Genomic DNA, 19,550 nt, shown 5'->3' with positions numbered 1-19,550 from the left:
AGAAGAAACATCTGGCTTTGGTAAATAATATTTATGATATAAAAAAGTTGAAATAATGTGACAAACAGGCATAATTATGACATAAAATGTCTTTACTCTTGAACTTTTTATCAAATAATTTAATCTTTTATCTCATAATTATGTCTTTTTATCGAATAATAATAACAAATTTCAATCTTTAATGTCATAATTTTGACTTTTTTAGGTCATAATTATGACTTTTTATTTTGAAAGTAGAAATTATTAGACAAAAAGTCACAATTATGGCAAAAAAAGACATGAAGGAAAATGTTCGGTTTTTGCCATAATTGTGACTTTTTGTCTAATAATTTATCAAAATAAAAAGTCATAATTATGACCTAAAAAGTCAAAATTATGACATTAAAGGTTGAAATTTTGATAAGTAGAAATTATGAGACAAAAAGTCACAATTATATAAAAATTAAATAAATAAAATAAAAGCTAGAGTAGGTCTACTGAAGTTCGCATAAACCAGGCTATAATTCGTGACATTTCCACATAACTCCACATTTCACTGCTGCTAACATTGTTTCCCAACCGTAGTTCTGGAGTAATCCCACCATGCCACATTTTGTGTTTCCCTTAACTTTCATTTCAGATAGGTTTCTACTAAGGATCTGATGAGTTAATAATGGAGATATCCATAATGCAGTTTGTTGGGGTACTTCAAGACCATGATTGCTAGCCACTACACCATGGGTTAGTTATTATTTTTGGATAGTCAGGTCACTCTTTAAACACAATTTGTCATCATTGTACATTCTTCATTTTTTTCCCTTAGATTCTGAATCCAAACAACAACTAAGATAACTATGTGAATGTTTCTGCAACTATACTCTGCAACTCACATGAATATTTAATGAGGTAAGCACTCAGTTTTTGATTGGTTGTCTGTTGCTAAACAACTCACTGTAATACTGTAACAGCATTGTCATTCCTTTGGCACTGCAGTTCAAGGTTATTCCCACAAAACCAGTGCTAGCCCTGTTCTGGACTACGGCTTTCATAACCCAGGGTTTAAGGTGGAACCAACTCACTGAAAATTAGTTTAAGGCTATATTCCAAATACTAATTTATGGTCTAATTAATCACACAATGCACGCAAAGGAAATATCTTTTTGTCATATTTGACAGTCACAGTTACCAAAAAAATGAGAGAGCTTTCAGTCAGTCATTTAGTTTAACATATTTTTAACTTAACTGTAACAATTATTAACTTAAATCTTGCTACTAGCTCAAGTACAGTAGAGGCGTTTCAGACAGATTTCCAAAAGATGGCAGTATTGTTCTATAACTGACTTATGGAGGCGAAACTGTACAGTTCTCAATTAAAAGAGAATTATGTGATTAATATCAGAGGCCCTCCTCTTTTTATTATTTTGACATTTATATTTTTATGTAACGAAATATATGCAGCATTTATGAAAGCAATAAAAATATAGAACTTATACAAACAGAATATATTTAATTGATCATATATTTAAGTAAAAAAAACTAAGATCGTATCATTATGGGCTATTTTTCATTTGTGTTTTCAAAGTTCACACATTAGAAGTGGTTTATAGGCCTTGATTTTAGTTTTAATTACAGAGTGATTAGAGTAAAGCAGGGGTGTTTCTAGCCTTTCAAAAAAAGTGTCCACATATTTTGACACTCTTTATTTGTTTGATTAATATGGATATATGGATATACATTTGATATAAAATGGATATAAATATGGAATAAATCTGCATGAGCAATAAAAATCTGCTTCATCTCCGACAAATGATAAAAGATAGAAGCGCCGGCTCATCCAGTGCAATTTTTTTTCTGTCTTATAAAATATCCTGTTAATATTTTGGTGTGAGAAACCGCTGCAAACAATTGACTGCATAAGTGCATGAATCAAACTGAATTGAGGACAGTTAGTCATTTTTGTTGATTGGATCAGTGATTCATTCAGATTCTGGCATCGCTAGTTCTGATTCTAAGCATCTGATAGAAAACACACATGACATACTTGCTGAAATATTATCAAGGGAAATTATTCGCTGGTCAGTCTATGGCAACCTCGATTGTCAGATAAGGATGTATCTGTAATATTTTACAGGGGCTCGTGCCTTGGTAAAAAGGGTCTAGCGACGCCCCTGAACTAAAGGTTTAGTTTCACTGACAGCAGGTAAATGAATGAGAGGAGAGAAAAGCAATACTTGAGTGCTTTTTTAGAACAGATTCACCCTTAAGAGACAGGAGAGCCAAGAAATGGATTTCATGTGCAGGTCTGAATGGCAATGCTAAGCAGGATTTACCCTCAAGCTCAGGATCGGAAATCAGTACAGGGGAAATACAGAGATGGAAAGAGAATAAGAAAGAGGGATGGCTGCCAAGAGTTTAAACTCTTTCTGTGTCACTCTAGTCCTAGTCAAGTCACCTTTATTTACATAGCGCTTTACACAATACAGATAGTTTCAAAGCCGCTTTACAGGGATAAACAGGAAAATAATGATTCAATGATGCAAACAGAGTTCAATTCTGCTGTAAAACAGCTCTAAAAAGAAAATAGTGTCATTGATCAGATGAGGTCAGTTCACTGTTTATTCAGTAATATTTAAAGATCATCAAATATAAAATGAGAGTTCAATTCAGGTATAAAGCAGCTCTGTAGAGCATCTCTAAAACGGGGGTCATTGAAAGTGATGCTGACCCAAACACTGGTATCATGTTACTTATCATATATGCACAAACACATGCTTTATTGGGGCTTGCTAGGAAATCAGACCCATGCACTTTTGTGCCTTTGTTTTTTAGTTTTTTTGTTTGTTTGTTTTTTCAGGAAAGAAAAAGCACATTACGTTAGATGGTGCCCTTTACAGAATAAGATTTAAATGTAGACTGGGCCTAATAGGAAAATAATGTAACTTGTGAAGCAAGTGAATGCTGATAAGATAATCAATCTGAGCAGAGATCATCATAGAGACAATTTAGAGATGCTGCTTTATTGTGAGTCTGGCTCTGCAGGACATACACTCACATATATTGTTATTTAACATTAGGTGAATTAAAGTAATTAATCGCTATGTGGACTGAGAGGCTTGGCTATGGGGTGCTTCTTTTGTATGTCTATCAGATAATAATGATCTTGGTATTGAGTTTAGTTAATGGAGTGTGTGTGCTGAGTTATTCGACTGTGAAAGGGCTCCATTAGCTCGAAGATTGCTCCGTTATTTATTTGCTAAAATTGTTTTGATGAATCACAGTTTCGTTCTTTTATTCTTTTGTCCTGTTTCCCTCGCTCATTATTGACTTCAGGTGTGTCTTTACGGATCAGTTCACGATTTTCTTGGAGGTTTTAGAATGTCATTACGTCCTCTGTAGAGACTTTTTGCTCTTGGACTTCAGGCTGTAAATAGCGCGCGTGCTGATAAAACTTTTCGAATTTTGCAAATCAATTGTTTTACGCTTTTAAACTGCATCTTCATAAAACCTTAGATTCACAATCCCATTTATTGGACAGTCAGCGTCTACTTTAAAGAACAAACATCCAAATGCTTATTAGTGCATGTGGTGCTGCATGATTACAATACATGATGGATCCAGGTGCCTTTGTTTCCTGCAAACTGTTTATCGACGATGGCTGTGGCCTATAATGAATTGAAAATAAGTGCACTCGGTAGACAGTTGATCTGCCCCAAACTTGCAGCTGTGGTGGGTGGTGATCATTCCCATTACGGCACAGATCATGACCCTCTCTTATGAACAGAAGCTGGAGTTTTGGGTGAATGGAGAACTTTAACATTATTAACCTTTGTGTTGATTGAGCAAATTGTGCAGAAATTCCATCAGGTGAGAGTGTATGTCTTCTTTTCATGATTTATCATTAAATGTAATGGCATCTGAAAAGATAGGTTTCATAAACTCTTTATGAAACAACGCACAATTGTACAATTTGAAAGTACAGATTATTATTTGCGATTATTAGAAGTTTATTATTTATTTTTGTTATTTTATTTGTTGTGATTATTATTATTTGATATATTTGTATTCACTTTATATATTTATTTATTATTTACAAGTGTAAAATCATAAACCAACATAACAAATGATACATTCAACACAAGCTGAGCTTTTAAAAGTGTGAAATGGGGAAAGGCATGACAAAGGTAGACAAACAGACATGTAAAAGAGACACTTAAATGAAAGATACAGTAAAAGAGCAAAGCGCACAGTAGCAAATGCAGTGAGGGGGTGTGTGGGGGCCCTTGCCAGGGTTTGCCCTCTTGTCACTCTCTCAGCGTCTAATGGGAGTGATTGATTTTTCCGCCTGCTCTTATCGAGGGGAGCAGCCAGCATCAATAACAACGTGGAATTAGACACATAGCATCTCCCAGCTGAAAAGAGAGGAACCGGGGGATCGGGTACGGCAGAACTGACTTGGAAGGGTAGAGGGAGGGTGTCTGTTTATGTGCGCCTGCACTGAGCCTAAGTGTGCGATTAGATTAAAGATTTCTTATTTGACTTTAAAGGTGCGGGCGAGCCTGATGTCGTCCTTTATGCTGCCAAATTCCACCCTTCTTTATCTTAAACTCATCATCGTTCTAAAGCATAACAGCAGAGCCGGGAAAAGAGCTGAGGGTGCAGCCATGAACTTGAGTGTGTATTATTCATATCTGTGTAATAATAATCTGTGATTGGTGTAGGCTCTGTTCTCAGCACAAGAGGCGGTGAGAAAAGCGGAAATTACCATGTTTCAGAAACGTGGCCGAACGTGTGGAAAAGGAGCACAGTAATTGAATACTTTCACCAGACAGATTTCCCATTTTCCAATTTCCTGCCAGGCACGTTAGTAATTTTGCCATCTCATCTGTTATTCTGTTATTCCAGTGAGCCTCGGCTCCAGAGGCTTAATGCAATTCTTGGGAGGTAATTGGAAGGTACAGGTGCAGGGGGTTCATTTGCATTCACAGTTTCTGCATATCTACGACAGTACAACCACTTCAACATACAGCATTGGAGGAGAGCGCATTCCCATGGATGTGCAATGCAAGACATCACTTAGAGAAACACGGGATCACATCACAATTAATGTTTATTGTTATTGTTCTGCTCTCTCTCTCTCTCATGCACACATACACAAATATAAACATAATTCCATCTAGTCGAACAGTTACTGTTTTTGACAGTTACGTTTTTTTTCCCAGTGTGGTTCGAAATCAGGATTAGAATGTACAAACAAATATGTCTGTGATGACGTGTTCATTGGTAAACAAACATTGGAGTGTGATTTTCAGGCATTTCTCCTGTTCACTTCATCTGTTAGTTAATATATTGACTTGTAACTTCAACCAAATATTAGCTAGAGTTAGTTACCTAGCCACACCTGATTTACCTTAGCGAGTCGCCACATCACTAAAGCTGTTCCACCAGCTTAGTTTTCCTGCACTGTAAAAAATTATTTTAAATAAGTTAAATAAAAAAGATTATTGGAGTATGTTTTACAAGAAAAATAGTATTTTATCTCACATTTAATTCAATGTGTAACTTGCCATTTTCTATGTAATTTTTTTTTTTCTTTTTTTTTTACTAGCAATTTCTGAGTGAATCGTTTTTTCAGTTGAGTACGGTTAACGGTTATGGAAGCATTTTCTAATGAAAATGCTATCATTACTTAACCTGCTTTGCTCGTCATAATGGTGGAAAAATTTTATATTAGACTTAACCAAGCATTGATCTGAAAATTGCTCAAGAATATACTTCCAGCCTGTTACAGCATCATCTCCTAGACCTTTAAGATAGTCTCAGTTTCCTTTTAAATGTCCCAAAATTCCGGTTGAAGACTAAGGCCACATCCACACGAAGCCAGAGCTTTCCCTATCCGATATTTTTTTTTCCCGTTCCCAGAAATATCTGCGTAGGGGAGACCGGGGACAGTTGCAACACTTTTTGCATTTCTCTCAATTACTCAGAGACTATTTGGACTAGACCAACCAAATTTGTATATATTAAACTTGCATCTGTCTGCTAATTACCCATACCATTTAAAGATGATTATATATGACATATCGTTCACAGTATTTATTTGAATGGAAGAAGTCAGATGTTGCAACTGACCCCGACCCAGGGGACGGTTGCAACACAACCCAGGGACGGTTGCAACATGTTAAAAATACCTTAAATTTCATTAATTAACTTAAGCTTTTTGTCTCAATGAGCAAAGAATTCTGAAAATATTAACTGTTTTAGGCCTACTATAATATTATAGTATTATTTATTTCAATAATATTATTGTAGCCTATTATTTATTTATTTAGTCATATTTATCAAATAACAGTTATTGAGTTTTGTTTGTTCATGTGTAGAACATAGATTCAGTGTGCAGGTGTTACAGATGCTATTCAATCTCTCCATATTTCAGTGTCAGACAGGAAGAATTTAACAATTTGTAATGCAACAAACTTTTATTAAACATGCAATTTATAACATGTTGCAACCGTCCCCGACCCTATCAGCCATGACAGAACATCATGTGCCTGCTGGACACGCTGACTTTGACACATGCTAACCATGTCACTTAGTAGTCAACCCAACAACCATTCAAACTATGTAAGTTTTGATTAAATCATACAAAATTTCAGGACAGTATGACAAAAATATATCTCATGAAAAAATTTACTTTCATACCTCCAAAACAAGTTTTGTTCAATAAATACATCAGCAGATGTTGAATATGTCTACTGTCTTCTTGGTGGGTGGAGGGTCTAACTGTGCATGTGCAGTATGAGTGTCATCACTCTAGCTTGTTTCTGATTGGAGAAAAATGACATGTTGCAACCGTCCCCTGTTGCAACTGTCCCCGGTCTCCCCTACACACGAAACCACTGAAACCGACTCAAAACGATGTAGTATACATGCCAGACCAGTATGTGGCGCTGTAATTCTGCCTCAGACATACACTAAAAACGGAGAAGAAGACTTGGAGCTCGCGCATAAACCTTGCGCGCTGTATACAACAATAATATTAGGCACAGTAGCTTCTTTTTTTCTTTTTTCTTTTTTAATCAAGAACTTTGTTGAACAATATGAAAAACCATAAATGTAGTTGCTGTGACTTAACGGTGTCTGACTAGTTGACACTTGGTGTAATGACATCATCGTTTCGCAAAATATACGGATTGGCCGTACACACGAAAACGCAAGGGCGGCGTTTTCAGATTTATCCACCTTGGGACCCGGTTTCAAAAAATAGCGGTTTCAGTCTCCGAAAACGCCGGATCCGTGTGGACGAAACACCAATACGATAAAAAATGTATACGTATACAGCGAAACGCGTCTCCGTGTGGACAGGGCCTAAAAGAGATCGTGCCTTCTCTGTGGCAGCGCCTCACCTCTGGAATAGCCTCCCTCTACATATTAGTTCCTGTGACTCGATTGAATGTTTTAAGTCAGTGTTGAAGATGTATCTCTACTCTGTTGCATATAATTGCCCTTAGATGCTTGGAGACTGAATAGTGATGAGTATTGTGTTTTATATGTGTATTGACGTTTTGTAATTTTGGGAGTGTAAAACTTGTGTTGTTTTTAAATGTGCCATTGTTTGTTTGATTGTTTGTTTGATTGATTGATTGATTGATTGATTGATTGATTGATTAAAAAAACTATTTTAGAAATGATAGCTTTTAGCATAAGTTCTACCAGGAAGACTCTAATGCCACGTCATTCATACTAATAGGTCTGGCCAATTACTGCTTGACACTGGAGTATATAAGCACCGAACACTCTGTTTTACGTTCGCAGTTGATGACGCTGACGTTCCTCTCCATCCTCCCCACCACCACCAGTTTGGTCCCTGTCCATCCATCGACGTTCATCTTCTGGAAGGATCAGTCAAATCTACATCCCCCAGGATTTGGATTCCTTAGTAAAACTAAGGACGGGGCCTACGCCTAAGAACTTTTCTATACAACTTGACATGAATCATTGCAACTCGCCAGCATCTGTTAATGCTTTATGGAATGAATACCATGTAAACGTTCACCTGCCCTCTGAGTCTTTCTGGTAGAACTATTCTGAAAGTGCGGCCATAACTGGAATGATGAATATACCATGTGAGTATTGCCCTCTGAAGATGAAGATGTGTAATTTCTGCCCCCCTAGTGTGACCAAACGGACATAGTCAGAGCCACAGTATTAACACTCTTTAGGCTATGTTCAGACTGCATTTCATTGGCAAATCAGACTTTTTCTCAAATCAGATCTTTTCAGGCAGACTGTCTGCACTATTAATTGCAAGTGATCAAATGAGATTTGTGTGTCCAGACATAATCAACCTATCTGCATGGGTTGCTTTGGTAACAACGTAGGCGACAAGTATGTGACAAGGCTTTCGAAACAGATGCAGGTTAAATGGAGGTGCATCATCTCACTCTCCAAATAAGCATCCTGTCGAATTGCGGTGCAGAACTCCTCTGTCGCACAAGAAAAACTCAGCGACAAAGGAGACTGGTATTATATATATGTATGAATGTATAAATACTTCTGGCATTTCCGTCACCGGGTTTTGACGTTATCCTTTTGTGTCACTTTAAGAGTGATGCAAAAGACAGTTTGAAATGCAATTTGAACAGCCTGAACATCCAGACTGAGATACAGCTGTAAAAATCCGATTGGAATCACATTTCAACCCCGTTTAGCTGTTTTGCTGTCTAGACTATCAAAAACCATACATATTTACATATTGAACCAGGATTGAAGGAAGTATTAGTATCGCCCACCATTAATGGATGATACAAATATTTATAGATTTGCAAAGATATGTGCCTAAACATGAAAGACAACATTTCCTGTTAAACGAAAAATACTACAGTATATTAGAGCCCTTTCTGTAAACCTTTGGAAAGTCTCAGTGAAAAGTTTGCAAACTGTTATCATTACTCTGCACAAATTTCTAATTTGCAGGGCTGGTAACCCTGAATATTTCTCTCTATGGTGTCCTACAAAGCAGTGTACATTCCTTCTTTTTCCCTCACTTATGGCACTGTAAAACGAATGATGTTGATATTATATTTGATAAATAGACAGAAGAGTAGAAAATACTCAGTCCTCTACCGCTCTGCTCACTGGCCTTGCTTGTCTCCCTTCATTGTTTCATTTTTATTAGTGGACCTTTTGTTCTATGCAAAGGCCATTTTATCCCAACCTGGGCCATTAGATAAAGGAGGGTAGTGAATCCAACCTCCCCATTCTCCCAAAACAAAAGATTGCTTGCCCAAGGTCCAATCAGAGCACTTGAAAGAGTAAAGCATTTCTTTTTGCTTGTAAGTCTCAAAGCCACACACACATGGACACACTTGTAAGCTTCCCTGTCTCTCCGACTGTCCTCAATGCAGGAAAATGCATAGCCATTGATTGGGCTAAACCTTGGGCCATATGTTCAGTATCCACTCATTGATTATGAGTTTCAGGTCTTTGGTCTGATAGGGCTCTTATATGAATGAAATACACATATGCTTCTGTTCAGCCTCAGTATTAACCACTCAATTCTTCTACAGAATGACCAAAGGTCTGTATTATTCCAGCTTCTATAGAGCTGTTAAAACTGTACTTAAAAGCAAAAAAAAAATACAGCTATTAAAGAAAAACATTTCCAACATGCATTTCCCACAAAGGCTTGCATATGTGATTCAAAGAACTCTACAAAAAATAAAAATGAACATGTCCATTCCCATCCTGAACTCCGTGGACATGGGCAAAGCCAGCTATTACTACGTCAGTGTTAAAATAATATCGGCTGCCTTAAGTGATATTTTAAAGGGCACAAATAGACTAGTGAAAAATCTTGCATTTTTCTATTTTTCATTACAAATGATATCGTTTTGAGTAAAAATTGAATTGAAATATGAATTACAAAATATAGTATGTCGCTCTATTGCTTTAATGACAGCATCACTGAAGCGGCATGAACTCAACAAGACTTTTACATTTTATCAAAAAAATAAATGCTGTTGTTTTGAAAGTTCTATCCATCAAAGTATCCTGGAAAAAAATCACAATTATCACAAAGTATCACAATTTCAGCAAAAATTTTCAACAATGATAACAGAGAAATGTTGAGCAATTTAGACTGATTTCTGAAGGATCATGTGACACTGAAGACTGGAGTAATGATGCTGAAAATTCAGCTTTGACATTACAGGAATAAATTACATTTTAAAATATAATAAAATAGAAACTTGTTATAATATTTTACAATATTACTGTATTTTTGATAAACTTTTGAACGGTAGTTTACTTTTATTCAATATTAGATGTAAAATACTAAATATAAGAAATTGTGACACTAACACTTTATATACACTTTAACACTTTACTTTATATCATGACACTTGTTTAATGCAAATTTTCAAATTAGTAACAACATTTTATTTCCATTTTGTTAGGGAAGTTATTTCAACAAGCTGTAGTGCACTATAGAGGTTATTTTTGTGTTTTTTAAATTGGTCTCCTTTACCCTGAATATAAACTGATGGTGATAAGCAATGAAATGTCAACATGTTCAACATTTTGTTTCATTTGTTTATGCTCACTCACTTGTTAGTTTGCTTGTTTTTGCATGATGACCTTATGAGAATTGTTCTGTAATACCCACACAATGGGTAAGCATCAGCAGCACCCATGACACGATGCAGCTGATTGGCTGAGAACATGTAGGCCTGCAGGCATCCAGATATGGCCTAGTAAACTTACAGGGTGCAAAGTAATCATTTCAGCACAAATCTTGAACCCTATGTGTTGTCGTGACCCTTCTCGATCCCAAAATCCAAGGTACCCCACTGTTAAGAGCCCCTAGAAGGCACCTATCGTGGAACACACACCCCTCCAATTTCCCTTAAGTGTGCACATACACACACATCTCACCCACCCACCCATCCATACACCCAGACAAAGACCATCTTTGTTCACCCCGCTGTGCTCCGTGTCTTTTGAGATGGGCTGAAACTGCTCGTTAAAATCTGTGACATCTATTGGGGAGATCGACCCCCTATTGCTCACGGTTTACAACTCTCCCCCACCTCGTCCAACGCCCCCCCCCCCCCCCCCCAAACCCTGGATGAAAAGAGAAGCACAGCCTTCCACACAAGAAAAGCAGCCAAGAATTCCAACGACAGCCGATGACTTCTTGAATGAGAGAGCTTTATTAGCAGTCAGATTCGGAACAGACCTCCCTCGTGCAAGTTGACAGTCCCAGCAGCCTCAGTGTCAGCACTGGGGACACTCTCATCGTTGAAGTCCATCAGAGCCGAGACTGAGAACACCAGCTCTGCTCCATTCCCAGGCTGCTCCACTCATTCAATCAATACATTAATCTCCCAGTTAAACACCAAATGAATACGTCAACAGAGGGTGACAATTAATGCACCACCTCGTTAGGTATCGGGCCACACTGTTATCAGGATCAACAAGGAAGGCTGTTAAAGCAGCATCTTTTCACAGTTTCGAAATCAATTAACTACGCAATCAACTTCTAATGAGAAAAACAAAGATTTCTTTTTACATTGATTTCATCCCCTCAAATGAGTTGGTGTGAGACCGCAATACATTTTAAATGCATTTAATTACAATTTCTAAAGCCATGAAATTGTGTCCCTTTTATAATCTCACAGCAGATATTGTGATTGGACACAGTGGACAAAGCTTGGCACAAAGTGGTTGACAAACTTTGAAATTTTAGTTTTAGTTCACCATTAAATACAATTCTGTCATCTTTCACTCATTGACTCTTTACCAAAAAAAAATGAAAGTAAATGGGGTATATATAAAATATTTTCTTTTGTGTTCCGCAAAAGAAAGAAAGTCATACAGGTTTGGAACGACATGAGGGGGAGTAAATAATGACAGAATTTTCATTTTAGGGTAAGTATATGTGTGTTTGTGGACTTATCGGGTATCACTAGTGGACAGCAGGTGATGAAAAAGATGTGACACTAAGAAAGAAAGTGTATCTGGTGTTCTCTCTCCCAAATTCGTTCAAACGTTGGCATAACATTATACTTGTCAGAGGTGACAAATGCTGCAAATCCTGAACAAAAGGTTCAAACCAATAGAAAAGGAAGCTTGTGTCTGTAGCAGGAAGGACAGTCGCCATGGGGGGAGAGGTGAGACGTGCGTCGACATCACTAGGACATTCATGTCCTGTACCTGGATAAACCGCATCCATCCTGTTGGCTCCACTCTCCATAAACCTCTGAGGTCACCTGATCCGGGATGAAAGTGTGCTCGAGGACTCCGATGAGCACGAGGAAGGAAAGCACTTCTAGGCCGGTGTAATGGACAGCTAGTGATTAGGAGGAGCAAGAGGTTAAGTTACAAACCGCCCACACCCACAAAGATACTGCAAGAATGACACACACACTCTCATTTACAAGGCAAAACCGTACCCTCCCTGTGTCACACGTGCTGACTGACACGGACGTGCTCACATGGAGTCTTGTTGTACACAAAGAGGAAAGTCTTGCTTTCATATTCCATACCTTAAGACTTCAGTTCCTCAAAAATCAACAATAGAGTAGTGTGGTTCCAGGAAGTAAAAATCCCATTTATTTTCTCCAAGGAGAAATGTATTTTTAGCAATAATGTGTAAACTTTTCAAACCTAACATGAGCTCTGAGGTGAAGTGAAGATAAAGGTGTCTTTAGAAGCTACAAGTCAGTGTGATTTGAACTCTTAAAAAAAAAAATGTTTGAACTTCTGAAGTGAATTACACAACCCATGATTCTAAAGTGGACACTACCACACAGAGAAGTCGCTGTTTTGTGGCAATAGTGGAGTGTACAGTGGCTCCTGCCGCTGCACATAAAGCACTGAAAATGACATAATCAAATAAGTTATACGCTACGGTTCAAAAGTTTAAAAGTACGATTTTTAAAAATACTTTAACTTTTTCTCAGCAAGGATGCATTAAATCAAAATCAAAAGTAGTGTAAAGAATTTTACATAGTTAAAAAAATCTATTTAAAATATCGTAAATGCTGTTCTTTTAAGCTTTCTGTTCATCAAAGAATCCTGAAAAAAAAAAAAATTGTATGACGGTTTTGACAAAATAGCTCAAGCATCACACAACTATTTTCAACATTGCTAATAATAATAAAAAAAAAAATTTCTTGAGCAGCAAATCAGCATATTAGAATGATTTCATTCACACCGAAGCATGGAGAAATTATGCTTAAAATTTTTCTTTGACATCACAGGATTACATTTAATATATATTAAAATGGAAAACTGTTGTTATTACAATATGTTGTAATATTACTGTTTTCACTATATTTTTGATCAAATAAATGCAGCCTTGGTGAGCATAAGAGACTTCTTTCAAAACCACTTTCAACCCCAAACTTTTGAATTGTATATTTGTACATATTTAAATATTTAGCAGTAAACGTTAAATATATTGTATTTCATACTTATATTATCAATTACATACAGTCCCTACTTTTATATTTGTTGATACAATTACATCGTTCACAATGCTTCATCGGTTAAATAGTTCATTCCATCATAACAGACGTTAAAAGAAAACCGTGAACCTTGATCTGCTATGCGTCTCATTATTACAATCACACATCAATGCAGAAATCAGATAATTAGGTAATTTCTGTATTGGGACATGAGCCTGAAAGGTATAGGCTGACTCTGTGTGTGTCTCAATGCCTATAATTACGATGTCTAAGCTCTGGATCCTTTCGACAGAGCTGTCACGGTGAAACTATCATCACTGACACCTGCTGTGTCCATATAGCGTGATGATGAGAGGTTGACATTTCTACACGGACCAAGAAGATGGTCTGCTGAGGTATGATCAGCAAATACCCATAACACACACTTTTTTTGTATGTGTGGGTATCAACGGTGCTTTTTTTTAAGCGCGTGAGCATTCACCTGTGGAGAGTGACAAAAAGAGAGAGATTATTTTGCACAGTGTATATATTATATCTATACTGTTTTGTCAGCACAAATGTGTCACTATTTAGGAGAGACTGGGGCTAGTTGCTAAAAGGGCTATATCTGAATTACTGTAAGGTTTGAGTCAAAAACCTTACAGTAAAAGTGTTTTATGTATGTTCAGAACTCTCTTAAATGAAAAAAAAAAATTTGACACTGGGATGTGTGTTTATATTATACATTTCAGTTTAGTTTAGTAATTCAAATGTTTATTGGACAAAATAATGGCTTCATATTTTTGTAATTTGTTACATTTTGTGTTATTTTCTTTGCTGAAAAGAAGCCTCTAATAGGCTTTTTAATGGAAGGTTACATCATCACAACTTACCCCATAAAAGGTGACAACATGCACCATTATTGACAATAAATGAATAAATAAAAAACATTGAAAGAAAGCGGGAACGGCGTCTGGCGCACAGACAGGTGCATGAGAATTTACGTTGGGGCGGCAACAGCAGAGTGGTGGCTCGGTTTTCCAGATGGTTCCTCTGGAGGCATATTATCTGCTCCATCACAGCAGGCTGAACCTGAGACTGTTGAAGTGTGTATGGGGGGCTGTAAATACTGTGGGCAGTTCAGTGCCACAATGATGCTCCCAACCCTGCAGCCTGTAAGTGATCCTTACCTGGCCTGTCCCAGCTGTGGGGTAGGCTTTCCACCCCCCTCCGCCAGCCTAGTCATGGGATAGGTCTGCTGCCTTTATCCCCACAGTTTCTCTATCCCACCACAGGATAAACTTACTGCTAAATGACAGGGTTGGCCCGCTCCCCGGGTAGTTGCACCACCAGAATAACTGGACAGGAAAAGCATGTGACATACTTGTGTACCTCTAGATGTGTGGGTATAGGATAAAGAAAAACAAACACACTTTGATTAGTCTGCGAAGTCGCACGTTTGAATATCAAGTCGAGCGCGCTGAAGTACGTGTAATTCTTTTCAACGCCCTTATAAATGAATAACTAGCATGCACAGGCCCCTTCCCTTTTTGATTTGCAGCCTTATCTGTTTCCCTGGAGTTCACTAATTACACAGCGTCTACGGTTTCAGCGGGCATGTTTGATATGAGTTTATCTGAGCTGTCCGTCAAGCAATTAAGGTCAGCGTTCAGCACTCTCTCAATAGCACAGTCACGGCCTCAGCAAGCAGGGAACGGATCAGACCAGCTCAGATCAGGTGAGGTCTCTGGTACTAGGTTTCCACTCCTGCCGTCCCACCATGACAACACACAATGGCTGTGATCAACGTTGTACCTACATGACTGTTCACCCTGAGCGACCCGTCCTAATAGGCTATTAATGCCCGTGTGGCCTCAGACAGTTCAGTGAGTACATTTACATGTTATAATCAAACTAAAGCGAGTTTTTATGTAGTCAGGTTTTTACAGTCTTCATCTGTCTGCCCAATTAATAATCGAATATTTGATATTTGAAATTAATATTGCGACACCTCTCTCTTGAGGAAGCACACAACACAGAGGCTAATTGTAGTCCAATTAACGTATACAGGCTGGAAGAAGCTACAATCACATTCTGTTAAGGTCACATTTAGTGTTCGGTGAAATCAACTGAATTTTGTGTGATGGTGAAAGATTTCCCCACATAGACGTTACCACAGGTTTAAGTTGGAGATTAACCCAATTGACCAACAGAAAGCTGTTTTTTAAAGAGACTTCTATGTGAGCTGTGCTTCATACATTGCTACACTATTGACAATAGACAATGGCTTTTTTTGCCCGCAAACATTTGTTGAAATGAAACTGCACCTTTAACAAAAGAAAAATTATTGGTATAGTCTGACTGAAATCAACATTTTAAAGTGTAGGAATATTCTAGGTTCAGTAATTTAAGCTCAGTCGACAGCAATTGTAGCATAAATACCTTTACTTGTTCCTCCTTTTCTTTAAAGAAAGCAATATTCTGGGTTACAGTGAGGCACTTACAATAAATATGGGGACTGGGATGGCCATTGGAGATGCTTGGTTTTGTGCTCAGTGACCCATTTTTGTTTTGATTTGGATGTTGATGTTTGTTTTTGGATCTCTGTCCTGTTGGAAGATCCAAACATGGCCCATTATAGGATTTCTAGCACAGGCTGTCAGGTTTTGATTTTTTATCTGTTGGTATTTGATCGAATCCATGAAGCCATGTATCTGAACAAGATGTCCAGGACCTCTGGCAGAAAATTAGGCCCACAGCATCAAAGATATAGCAGAGTATTTCATTTTACACATGGGGGACTTTTTTATCCCTTTTTTTTCGGACATCTTGTTCAGATACATGGCATCATGGATTCGATCAAATACCAACAGATAAAAAATCAAAACCTGACAGCCTGTGCTAGAAATCTTATAACAGGCCATGTTTGGATCTTCCAACAGGACAGTGATCCAAAAACAAACATCAAAATCAAAAGAAAAATGGGTCACTGAACACAAAACCAAGCATCTGCAATGGCCATCCCAGTCCCTGACCTGAACCCTATAGAAAATGAGTGGGCTGAACTGAAGAGAAGAAGCGCCAACATGGATCTGGGAATCTGAAGGATCTGGAGAGATTCTGTATGGAGGAATGGTCTCTGATCTCTTGTCAGATGTTCTCCAAACTCATCAGGCATTATAGGAGAAGACTCAGAGCTATTATCTTGGAAAAAGGATGTTGTAAAAAGTATTTAATAAAAGGGGGCAAATAATTGTTCCCAATGTGTTTTGGTGAAAAACATTTATTTCATAATGTGATTTTCCCCCCACTTTCAATTATTTTACTTAATTAAAGGTTAGATTTTTGCATTTAAAAAAAAAATTAATATCAAAAGGATAAACAATGCCGATTTATTTTTTACAGCCATCTTTGATCATATTTACTAAGGGGGCAAATAATTCTGACCAGCACTGTAACTGTCTTTCATTTAATAAAATGTGGAACACCACAATGAGGCAAGACACAGTCTGTTCCGCTCAGCTTGAGGTTGTCTCAGGTGAGGCTCTTGAATAACTCTTGGCTGAACAGTCGTATAAAATGATGCGACTGTGTGGTCAGACAGTAATAAATTACACGAGTAAGACATTCGCTCTTCAGTGGTGTGGATTGCCTGAATTAAAAGTGGTCACATTTAATACACTGTGTGTGTGTGTGTGTGTGTGTGTGTGTGTGTGTGTGTGTGTGTGTGTGTGTGTGTGTGTGTGTGTGTGTGTGTGTGTGTGTGTGTGTGTGTGTGTGTGTGTGTGTGTGTGTGTGTGTGTGTGTGTGTGTGTGTGTGTGTGTGTGTCTGAGGCTTCGTGTGATCTGTGACATGCTGTGTTGAACACAAGATTAACTAGGTGACACTGTGATAGCCAGGCATCGTGAAACGCACAGGAGTCCTCTTTCAAAACAAGACTCTTCTTCCTCTACTCTCCTTCCCTCTCACTACAGTCGTTCTGTATTTCTGAGATAAATTTGTATCTGGCGAGTCAGATGGGATTGATGACATCTCACCACCTCACCCAACCTATTTATTGTGACACCAAACAGGAATTTGAAATTTGAAATTGACAACGACTGGCCTAGGGGGCACAGAAATATTTGTCTTGAAATTATCCTCAAAATGCTTTTTGATTTGGTGGAACTAATTTGTAAAACTTTACAGCTATATTTTATATGCCTCCACATGCAATGTGAGCACCTGTGGTGCTTGTTTTCCCAGATGCCAGAGGCACAGCACTCAGAAACGAGAAATAAACTTCAGTCAGCATGATAACTTCATGGCGGGTGCCAGATTACACCGCAAGAGTTTTTATTTTATTGAATTTTTTATACATATGTCTACTACACGCCATACTTACTGTTCATAAAATCTTCAGCTGACATGCTGATGCTTCTCCTTTGCCTATATATTTTACCATATTAGCATCAAATTTACACTGCAAAGATGGCACAAACGCAATTAGGTGCGTTTACACAGACAATTCAATGCTGCTCAGAGGTGGCATAAATGCATTTACACAGCAATTTTAACTGTATACTGCTATACAATGTTAAGTGTAATGCACTACCAAGTAATTCATTACTGTAATTTAATTACTTTTCCCCTGAAAAGTAATGTAAGGGATTACTCTATAATTTAAATACATTTATTTCTGATGTAATTGCATTAAATACTGTAAAGACTAAAGAACAATTCTATCTAAAACAATAGTGGATTAAACATCAAACATTGTAACATTAGACATTAAATCATGCTTTTGATGTAACCTTCTCCAGTAAAATACTTTGGTCAGTTCAAGAATAATTTATGGAATTTTGATATTAATTATTTGGATGAATTAAAAGAGCAGTTTCATATCTATCCTTGTATTGGTCAACTAATCGAGGTTGGTATGCGGGATTTAGAAAGTAATAAGTAATACAATACTTTTTAGAGAGAGTAGTTAGTACAGTAATCTAATTACACTGTTGAAAATGTAATTAGTTGCTAGTAATTAATTACTTTTTAAGTGACTCACCCAACACTGCTGTTGAGGGCTGAGTCTTTTAGTATAGAGTTTTTGCGTCATTTGAGTTTAAACTGAATTTTGAGCAGGCACAGAGCAGCCCTAACTTAACTGTGTAAAGATGCCTTAAAGTGCCATATGCAGTATATTCACAGCAAAGATCTTTTTCATTCTTCGCTTCGCTTAACCCCACGGCATCTACGCAGCTGAGAGTAGCATTTAGATGAATATGTAAATATGCTGTGCACTTTCCTCTCAATAGAAAAATGCCACACAATTTTTTTTGAAAAAAGCAGTTAAGAAAGCATCTGATCATAACGCCATTGCATTTCGGCAGTCAAGTCATGTCATGTTTATTTATATAGAACTTTATCAAATAAATAGCTTTAAAGCAAGCAGCTTTGCAGTATTAAGCATGAAAAACAGTGTATCGCTTTCTATTAGAATTTCTGCTATAAAGCAGCTCTACAATGTGTTAATGCCTTTACACACTGAACTCGATGGACTGAACAGAAGAAATTAAGAAATTTCCATATCATAATATAATCGCCACCGACCAATGGGTGTTTACCAGCCGAGGTAAACTTTTCCAGAAAGTTCACTTTGGCAAGCAGTTTTGAACTCCTGAAACAAACTCTAAATGAACTTTGTTTTGACCTGATTTTATTCAAAATTACTGTTATTACTAATATTCCCCTGGCATTTTCCTTTTTAGAATTTTCTCTGCCATCTCTCTCTTTCTATAGTCGTTCGGCTAATGTCTGTCTTGTGCTCCTCCCCCATCCATGAGTGTATACGCCCCTTACTTGTGTTTTGGTTCTCAGTCCGATCCACTTTTCAACAGCGTTTTTAAAAAAATGGCTTAGGCAGAATGTTTATGTGTGAAATGAGCGCAGGGTGTCGCAGCGCTATTAGTAGCAAGCCGTCTGGTAAATCATTTTACACAGCCCTCTGGAATATTTGATTCTGGCTGGTCAATTGCACCATGAAGTGATCTGACATTTCCTAATATTCACTGTCGACCATGGTAACATTGTATTTACAATATCAGGCCACTCAAAATGCTACTTTCATGTCTCCCATATATCAC

The 19,550-nt window shown here is 37.5% G+C and overlaps 1 long non-coding RNA gene across 1 annotated transcript; it reads left to right on the top strand.

The window, feature by feature from the left end:
• The first annotated feature begins 617 nt into the window (after positions 1–617).
• LOC309503800 lies at positions 618–9,101 on the top strand. Its single transcript, XR_014207868.1, has 3 exons — positions 618–720; positions 803–885; positions 7,792–9,101. It is a non-coding gene; the product is annotated as an uncharacterized lncRNA (long non-coding RNA).
• The last annotated feature ends 10,449 nt before the right edge of the window (positions 9,102–19,550 follow it).

This window comes from Leuciscus leuciscus, assembly GCF_965113295.1.
Source record: "Leuciscus leuciscus genome assembly, chromosome: 7".
In the NCBI taxonomy this organism is placed as follows: Eukaryota; Metazoa; Chordata; class Actinopteri; order Cypriniformes; family Leuciscidae; genus Leuciscus; species Leuciscus leuciscus.
The sequence above is the reverse complement of the archived record's forward strand: the minus strand, read 5'-3'. Positions and strand labels throughout refer to the sequence as shown.